This window comes from Meles meles, chromosome 8 (genome assembly GCF_922984935.1).
Source record: "Meles meles chromosome 8, mMelMel3.1 paternal haplotype, whole genome shotgun sequence".
NCBI lineage: Eukaryota > Metazoa > Chordata > Mammalia > Carnivora > Mustelidae > Meles > Meles meles.
The window spans coordinates 116,757,072-116,767,725 of record NC_060073.1 but is presented as its reverse complement, the minus strand read 5'-3'; positions in this window follow the sequence as shown (position 1 = coordinate 116,767,725).

Genomic DNA, 10,654 nt, shown 5'->3' with positions numbered 1-10,654 from the left:
AATTTTAAAAAATCTTTAAAAAATGAAATAAAACAAAACTTCTAAAATCAAAAGTTATATTAAAATTATATATGAGAATTTAAAAGTATATTTAGGTTTTTGAATATTCATATTTGGATACATTGCACATAGAAAAATCATAACACTGGATTGAAATTTTTTTAAATGTACAAAATATTAAGTTAAACTTTAAATTTGTTACATATTTAGGAAGAAATGTAATTAAGTTACAAAATATAAAATTATTTTTTTTACATTAGCAAATATATATCTTTTAACTGACAAAGCAGATAGATTTGCCTCCATCAGGGGTTAATTGTTAATTATTCTGAAATATATTTCAGTGCTTTATTATTTTAACTATAAATGAAATGAATAATCTGAGAAAATATTTTTGATACATCTCCTGTGTTTCTTAATTTTCTTTTGATGCTTTCTTTAACACAAGAATTTAAAGATTAATATCAATTTTCATTAAAAATAGCAGGCAGTTTCATGAATATCAAGTGGAACTATGAAGGATTATGAAGGATTTAATGTGAACTGCTAAAATGCATTCAACGATAAGAAAAAAATTATTGCATGAAATGTCACCTAACATTTCAAATTATTATTTGTTGCAAGCCATTAAGAAACCAGTGAATAAACTGTTTCATATAATGGGAGTATAAATATTTCATGACAAAAGTCAGTGGTCACCTGCTGATGAATGATGATGTCAGTTCAGCACATCCTCCCAGCCAGGTTCAAGGGGCTCTATGGCTTAATGTTTGCCTGATTTGACTATGAGGAGCTTTGATAAAGTTCACAGTCCTTCATGCAGAGAGCACAAATTTGTATTACCCTTCTGCAAAAATAATTTAATATTTAGTACTCTGGGACAATATTTTATCTCCGAGTACAATTCAAGTCTACTTAGAATACTTGTAACTTGTTGAAAAATCTCAATCTTGGGGCACCTGGGTGGCTCAGTGGGTTAAAGCCTCTGCCTTCGGCTCAGGTCATGATCCCAGGGTCTTGGGATCAAGCCCCACATGGGGCTTTCTGCTCAGTGGGGAGCCTGCTTCTCCCTCTCTCTCTCTGCCTGCCTCTCTGCCTACTGTGATCTTTGTCTGTCAAATAAATGGATAAAGTCTTTAAAAAAAAATCTCAATCTTGGCATGTTTTTATGATTTTAGTACAAGAATTAAGAATTGTTTCATAGGGGCGCCTGGGTGGCTCAGTGGGTTAGCCTCCGCCTTAGGTTCAGGGTATGATCTCAGGGTCTCAGAATCCAGCCCCACATCAGGCTCTCTGCTCAGTGGGGAGCCTGCTCCCCCCTTCTTTACCTCCCCACCGCCGCCTCCCTGCCTACTTGTGATCTCTCTCTGTCAAATAAATAAATAAAATCTTTTAAAAAATTGTTTCATAGATCAGACACATGCTATCGTTATTCTCTGAGGATAACCAAATTAGTGAGTATTATCAAAACACTCTTTTTCTGAGTCAGAAAAAGAAACATATTATATTTTTATTTTCAGTCATGGCTTTGCTGTCATTTATCCCTCATAAACAAAATTGTTGGCTTTTTGAAAATTTGCAAATTGCTTTGTTATTGCTGTGCAAAATATGATCAATTTTGAAACCCTTATTTCATTCTTTGTGTTTGTTACATATTTGATATAACTTAATTCCTGTGGATGTAGACTAATCAATTTAACTGCATTGAGTTTTAACCCTCATTGTGTTTACTGCATTCCATCCTGTACTACAGTGATTTGAGACATGGACATCTCCAGGCAGGGCATTTTTATACATTTTGGAATCCTCCCCTCAGACGGGATCCTGACATTGTAGATATTTAATCATGATAAAAACTCTTGTACCTCTCAACTATGTTTAACAGTGGCTCTCCCTCTTTCTATTTTTTTTTTTTTTAAGATTTTATTTATTTATTTATTTGACAGAGATCACAAGCAGGCAGAGAGGCAGGCAGAGAGAGAGGAAGGGAAGCAGGCTCCCTGCTGAGCAGAGAGCCCAGCACAGGACTCGATACAGGACCTGGGATCATGACCTGAGCTGAAGGGAGAGGCTTTAACCTGGGGTGGTGACCTGCGCTGAAGGCAGAGGCTTTAACCCACTGAGCCACCCAGGCACCCCTCCCTCTTCCTTCTTTAGGTCTCTCTATATAGCCTCTATGGAGATGCTCCTGAATTCCCCTTTCCCTCTACTTATCCCCCTCGTCTTTCTCTCCTCCCCTCCCCTCCTCTTCCCTTCCCTTTCCTTCCCTTCCCTTCCCTTCCCTTTCCTTTTATCTTCTATGAGTAAGACATTTTACTATGAGCTGTGGAGCAGAACTTCTCAGCAGCTCAGTGGTACCCTGTGCAAGCCTTATAGAGAAGTCAGGAAATAGTGACCTTAGCCCTTGGGATGGATGGGTGGGGCTTAGGGCTTCCGGAGACTCTGGCCAGTCACTTCCAGATTAAAGTAGGCTTGTTGCTAGCTTCTTTGAGGAAGATGGGCATGAGATGAAGTTAAATTCTACCCTCTTGTTGGCAGTGAGCACACTGATGATAACGAGCACTCCCTGCTTACCTACAGGGTGCTGAGAATGACCACAAAGGGGTTCCACCACATGGCGGTCCAACTCAGTGGCCAATGGCAGTGTGCACACTATCCATTACAGAAGGGCTGGGGAGTTTCTTAAGGGCTTCCCTTTCCCAGGGCCCACAGAGCTTGCCACTCAGGCCAAGGTGCTGCTAAATGGGGGCCTGGGAACAGGGAGGCTGAGTGGGGCTCCTGACGGATGACTCTTGAGGTGGTCCCTGCCAATTCTTGTCCTCACCTATACTGATGGGCTGGCCCTTGGTAGGGGGTAGGCCTCGCACTGGCTTCCCGTTGGCAGTGGAGTGGCTACTCCTACAATGCGTGTGTGTTCTCTAGATCAAGAATCACTATTTAGAAATCTTGACCATGTAAAACTTGGATGATATCCAAATCCATGCCCCTTGTTACAAGAAAGTACAACATGAAGTCATTAAAGACTAACATTTTTAAGCAATTTCAACTTGGGAAATGTATTAAATGATTTTTAAATAAACAACTTGAAGTTTTATCACCAACCTCTGAAAAAAGTTCGTAATAGACAAGAACTAACAAAAATGTGAAGAGATCACCACTAAAAAGTTGGGAAAAATTAATTTAGCTATTCAAAACATAAACCCTAATTTTAAAAAAGTGTTTACAAGAAGCTCAAGTTTCTCCTTTAAAACTTGAATTCATGGGGGCGCCTGGGTGGCTCAGCGGGTTAAAGCCTCTGCCTTCGGCTCGGGTCATGATCCCAGGGTCCTGGGATCGAGCCCCGCATCGGGCTCTCTGCTTGGCTGGGAGCCTGCTTCCTCCTCTCTCTCTCTCTGCCTGCCTCTCTGCCTACTTGTAATCTCTATCTGTCAAATAAATAAATCTTTAAAAAAAAAAAAACTTGAATTCATGATTTACTATTTCCCTTATGACTCTATAGCTAAGTATTCTTATCATAATTATTTAATTATTTAACAGTTGGTTGGTCTTTTCTCCAAACCCAATATGGCAGATGGCCCTGCTACAGTGACTCTGGATCAGGCACAGATGCACCACTAGGTTTGAGAGCACTTCATAAACTGAAATGTCTGCAGGAAAATATGATGCTAGACGTATCTAGGGGCTACAGAGATGCAGACAGCTGAGCAACTGTGTTTAGCTGGGGAGTCAGGAAAAGCATGAGGAGGAGGGGAAAGAAATTAAGGGAAAAGACAAATAGAAAAGAGGGGGGAAAAAAGCCTCCTTTAAATAGACTTATGTAAAAATATGAGCAGATATTAACTTTGTCCATTTTGATTGATTTCCGTGCCCTCATCTTCCATTTCCCTTCACCCCCCAAATCTGATTTCTGTCCCTCACTGATGTACTGAAAGTGCTTTTGGAAATTTTTCAGTAGCTTTTCATTTCTAATGAACAATCTTCAGACTACATTCTGTTTGATCTCTGGGGCAGACGACACAGTGACTATTCTGTCTTTTCACTTGAAATTCATGACAGCATTTTCTCCTGGCTGTCCTCTTGTCTGACCTGCCTCCATCCTTCGTGGGCTTTTTTTGGCTGCCTGCTCTATTTCTCCAGGCTGAGTCCAAAGAGGTCCTCCTCTCTTCCCTCTGTACACCCTCTCTTTGAGCTTCCTTGTCCCTTCCGTGGTGTGAAAGACGACCGGCTGCCTTCTATTGAGTTTCATGTCCGATCCAGATCTCTCAGCTGAACCTCAGATCCCTTCATTCTGTTGCCAAATAGACATCTCCATTATGCGCACTCAGGGCAATCAAGTCACAAATTAATATTCCTATATTGCAACACATAATCATCAGCCCAAGCTAGAAATTCTGCAGACAGCTTTCCTTGATCTCTAAGTACTATTCCCTCAGTCCAACAGGTCATGCATTCTTACCAGTGTGATCTCTGATATCTGTCTGCTTCCTTGTGCCACTTTTTTTTAATCTAAAAATGAGAAAAATACAGTTTATGAAAATTTAATATATGGAGTTATATTAGAGGGGGAGAACACAGACCTTATGTTAGCTGGCCATAAGTCTATCTGTAGTATCTGAGTTTTTCGTAGAAAATAGTGGGATTTACATAATCTCAAAGGGTTAATAATGATGCCTTAAATCATTGCTTTGTTCTCAGTATTCCGAGCAGCTTACATGCTCCAAGATGTGTTCGACGTAGTCAATTTTATAAAAGTAATTCTTTAAATCTAAAAATATTTGCAGTTTTTATAAGGGAAGGGGGAAGCCTATTAAAATCTTTCGTATGACACAGAGGTTTGCTATTTAACTAAGGCAAATTACTTAAAAAGTTGGAGAACTTTTAAAAAATGCAGTGTCCCTGGGGTGTCTGGGTGGCTCAGTCGGTTAAGTGAGTCCAACTCTTGGTTTCAGTTTAAGTCATGATCTCAGGTCCATGAGATCAAGCCCCACGATAAGCTCTGTGCTGGGCATGAAGCCTTCTTAATTATCTCTCTCCTTCTGCCCATACCCCAGCTCGTGAGTGCTCTCTCTCTCTAAAATAAATGAATCTTAAAAAAAATACAGTGTTCCAAATTATTGACCTTTTGGGTAAATTATTGTCACAGGTAAATGTTAGGTAAATTATGCAGCATACTTTTTAAAATATGTTTTTGCATATAATATAATAATATGTAATATATAATATAATTTTGTATAAATAACATATAAATAGAGAATAGAGAATATAATTTTATATATATACTATATACAAGTATATATACATATAAGTATATATGTATATGTAATATAATTTTATATATATATAAATATTTTTTTAATATTTTTTTGTAGTGGGTGTTTAGACACCATTAAAGTATAGATGACATTTTAGCACTTGAAAAATAACTTATTTAAACAGTTGAAACACTTATGTTATAGAAATATTGTTTTAAAAATGTACTTGAGAGTGTTTTTGTCATCATGTGGGAATTTGGCTAGAAAAAAAAAAATGTGCATAGGTCTCCTATGTACCAAGTCCACAGAATTGAAAAACTCGGGAATATCATAGTCAAATAAATAGTCCCCATATATTTTAAAGCTATTACTAAAGTAAGACTTTCTGATCAGGGTATAGTTGAATAAAAAGTTTCAACACATGAGCTTTGAATAATTAATGGATTGGACTGAAACATAAATGTAGTGACTGGGTGAAAACCAGTGAGCGTCTTTCATTGAATCTGTGTCTATTTTGGTGTATTTTCAACCTCAGTAGACACTAAAAGCAGTACCAAAACAAACCAACACGATAACTACATCTTTGACCATCTGTCTCATGAAGTATTAAGGCAAAATTTCAAAGCTAATAAAGCACATTGGATTACATTGCCCTCCCTAGAATATCAATAAATATATTCAGCAATGTAAAGTACATAATGTTACTAGATTTTAGTGACAGATTATAAAAATAGTATTTTCGGGAAAATCAAAGCATTTTATCAAAATAAAATATAGTTGAGATATTGTTTCTTACTTTTTAAATTTCCATACTCATGTCTTATCAAAATAAAATATAGTTGAGATATTCCTTGTTTCCTACTTTTTAATTTCCATATTTATATGGTACAGTGTCCAATTCTACTAATATGTTGGGATTGTAATAAATACAGGTCATTTCTGAATTACATTAAATATATATTGGGTCCTATACACATTTTTATTGTACAAATGGAAGGGTGCAGAAAATTTGGATGTAGCTATCATCTCTGTAAAATGTTAAAAGCCCTTCCTAAGATTGGATACCTTATGGCTTCTTTCCCTATAGTCTAGCTCACCAAGTCCTAGCTTGCTAGGTAGACATCAAGTCTACCATTAGGACATACAACCACTTCTCCCCACATTTGTATATCCTACCGGATCCTCAAATTTCTCTGTCTGTTTGTTTTGATCGTTCTCTGTTTTACCAGGGATATCACTTATTTGATATGGATTCTACTCCAGTCGAGATATTCTGCATGCATTTATCCTTGTTCTAGAAGTGTTTGGGTTGGTTTGGTTTTGTCCGTTTTATTTCCTCCAATTACAGGCAAGCTTCTCCACCAATCCATGAACTTCTATATTGCATGTGAAAGTAATCGCCTATATTATACACATTGTCTTTATTTTCTTAGGGTGTATTTTATTCTCACTTACTTGGGGCTTTCCAAAAAGATCTCTCAAGTAGAATTCTGCATTTATGCCAAACAATCAAATAATTTACTTTCTGTACAGTACACATTCTCCCCCTCCATTAAATCCCTATGAGGAACCCAGTGATCAGTTTTGTGACTGTGCCCTACTATTTCATAGACAGTAAGGGAGCCATGGATATTATTAGTCTCTAATAACATTACATAGAAGTGTAACCTATCTGATTAATGTGCAGTAGATTAAAATGAACTATTTTTTAAAATCTATATTCATTAGGTATCATAAAGACTTTAAAGGCCACATAAACTAACAAGAAACTTTACTCTGAAGGTTGTTCTTTAGGAAACATTCAGCTAAAGTAAAGCTTGCCCCACACCCCGTATTTGAAAATGGTGTTTTATGTGTATAAAAGCAAGACAGATGAATTTTAGAAAAGTTTGAAAGTACATAAAAATATGCAAAAGAGGATCCAAATTACCCATGATCCCACATTTCCCAAATAACCATTAATAACATCTTATTTAATACACATCTGATTTTATATGCAAAATTATATTACATGCTATAACTGTATATACTTTCTTACTTTCAACACCATATTTTTTGTATTCTTATAGAATAAAATAAAGGTACACAAATAATCAGGTTTCAGCAGTATATCTGGAAATGATAGTAACTGAACACTTCCATAAATAATTTACCTATAATACCTGTAATAAATTACCTATAATTTACCTCTAATTGGGCTAAGAGGTTTGCTTGGCAAACACACATTGCAGAGAAACAGTCAGAAAAGCAGGCAGGTTTGTGAACAGGATCATCTTGAAAGTGAAGTCATTATGCTCTATGTTATTTTTGTTAAAAATGCTATGCAAAATATATTCAGTCACAGCCAAGGATATTTTCAAGGGAAGGCAGTTGGATGGGGTATGACTAAGTACACACAACTCAATCTTCTTAGGTGCTAATAAAGGAAAAAAAGAAAAGAAAAACAGGAGAGAATCTTCAGTTTATGACTTAAACTCAACAAACCAGAGTGCATGTGATTAATGATGACAAAGAGGGGAACTCTAGTATAAATCTCATCAGTTATTTGAAGTCCGAGGTGGCTGTATCACTAGAGTGTCTGCCTTTATTTTCTTTTCTTTAGACTTTCTTTTCCCTAACCAAGCAAATATTTCTTTTTTTTTTTTTAAATGAAGGTAATACATGTAACTGATCTGACTTTGCTACTACAGCATTTGCGTTAAATGACTCAGTCAGTACTAATGTTTCTACAAAAATGCAAATGTACATACTTTTTCTTTCATTAATTTTTGTTTCATTATGCTTCAGCTTAAGTCAGAGCCAAGGGAAAGATAATTGGTGCAAACCAAATGCTTGACTTTTCTCTTAAATATAGGTGAGAAATGGAAGAGTCAAGTGAGCACAGCCCTTAGGGAGAAAGATGCTGCTTGGAATCCTGCCAAGGCTCTGTGATGACTAGCTAGGTGAGATTGGGCTGGTTACCTAACTCCTTGAAATGTTAATTTTCCCATCTCCAAAACAAAGCTAGGACTGCCTAAACTGAAAGGTTGTTTTAAGAACTAAAAATTACACTTCTGTCAGTAATTGCTTACCAAAGGACAGTTGTATAGCTAACCCTGTTACATTGTCCAAAGTAAAATTAAATTTAAAAATACTGAATGTGTATTTTGTGATTGTGTCTAGTGTAGATGTTTAAATTAGAAAACTTAATCTAACATTCACTTTTGAAAATGTGAATCACTGGGTACCTGGGTGGCTTAGTCGTTTAAGTATCCGACTCTTGGTTTCAGCTCAGATCATGATCTCAGGGTGATGAGATGGAGCCCCGCATTGGGATTCTTGCTCAGCATGGAGTCAGCTTGAGATTTTCTTGCTCGCTCTCCCTCCGCCCCTCCCCCTGCTCACTCATGCTCTAAATCAATAAATAAATAAATAAATAAAATTTTTTGATAAATAAAATAAAAATCTGAATCATTTTGGAAAAGTGTGGTTATCCTAGTAACTTTTATCAATTCTCCACCAACTCTTTGTAGATGAATCAACCCAAGCAAAATGGCCCATGGGTTCATCATTAGAAGAAATACTGTAGTATCTGTTAATGAAAACGGTAGGGGAGAGATGTGTAGCTCAAAGCCCTATTTTGAGTTACTTTCCAATTTATCCTACTAGTATTTATTTCATATTTATATATGCCAGGCTCTTAGAGTCTGACTTTATTCAAACTTTTGGGCCTCCCTGGCTACTAATCCCTTTCATGAGTCCTGTCTCTGGGCTACTCATTGCTCCGAAGGCTCACTTACCTCTTCCCTCTGTCTGGAATTCTCCATTTTTTAACTAATGAAAACCTGTCAGTAGTTTATAGTCAAGCTCAAATATTTACTTTCTCATGATGCTTTTCTTGGTCATTCCTATCCTGGGCTGGGTAGTAAAATGAAGGGATAGAACTAGGGTAGATGATGTAGATTGATGTTTAATATAACAGTATCCCTGCCTTAAAGGAGTTCACATCAAGTTTCTACCACTAATGTAGGGTTTATAACACACTTCTTTGTACTCATGTGTTTGGGGGATCCTGTCATTGTGCGGAGCAAATGCCATAATGGATAAAACACTCTTCCGTTCCATCCTGATACTGTGATTCATGGTAAATGTTCTAGAAATACTTGATGAATGAAGGAGTGAATGAGGGAAAGACTGCCAGGTGCTTCTTGGTGACCTCTTTCGATTACAGTGACTCCAGAGAGGAATGAGGAACATAAAACAGGGAAAGTAATCTTTTTGGTGTAATGAGGATTCTGTGGTTCTGGAAAAGAGCTAATTTATCAGCATTAAAGTCACACACAATGTCAGTCAGCTTCATGGAGAGACCATGTGAGGTGGATAGATGACAAAAGATTAATCAAGCAACTGCTATAGGGCAAGATTAGTGTGCTGATTTCAAGCCAGGGTGACAGACAGATACAAAGGTAGAGCAGCACACTCCGCGAGGCACTCGGGTATTATTCCTGTGACTGGAAAGTGACCTTAGCAAAATACTTGAAGATAAAAAACCATTAATTGGGGAAAAATACATACACCTTCAAAAAAAGAGAAAAAAAAATACTAGGCCCTGATAAGAAAGGATTTAGCTAATAAACACATAAATAAATTTATTAAGTTGTTGGCATTATTCTGGATGATGCAGTATCTTCCTGTAAGACAGAATGCCATGGACAGTGCCATCTACTTATTACTAATGTTTATGGGATTCGATGTTTTCCAGGCATGCAGATAACGAGAATAATAGGCATGACTTTTCAGTAATCACCAGTATAAAAATATCAACTGTTTTTGGAAAACTTAAGTTCAGGTTGATATCATAAGTAAATGTTTCTTGATCCTGGAAGCCAGGTTTCTCATGATTGGAGAGAAGCTATTAGCTGGTTCTATATTCTATAAAGCAAACCAGGAAGCCTTCTACCTATATTTTAAAAATCATCATTATGATGTCATGGATTTCAACAGTGATGTGCTGTAATATATGGCAGGTTTTGTCCTTTTGATAGATATGCACAAAACATAGAAAGTAGGTTAGAATGAGCTCTGTAGTGCTGGATTTGAGTTGGAGTGATCAGTGTGAACCCATGATTAGCTTAATACACATATGATGGATAGATAAAGAAGCAATGACAGAAATGTATCGATACATAGGTTAGTATACTGGCTGCATCCTATGTGAGAACCTGTGAGCAGTGACATCCCAGTAACAAGGAGCAAACCCATTATCAAATTTTGATTTTTAAAGATTTCATTTTATTTACTTAAGAAAGAGAGCACAAGCTGGGGGAGGGGTAGAGGAAAAAGGAGAAGCAGTCTCCCCGCTGATTGTCATGACCTGAGCCAAATGCAGATGCTTCACCAACTGAGCCACCCAGGTGCCCCAA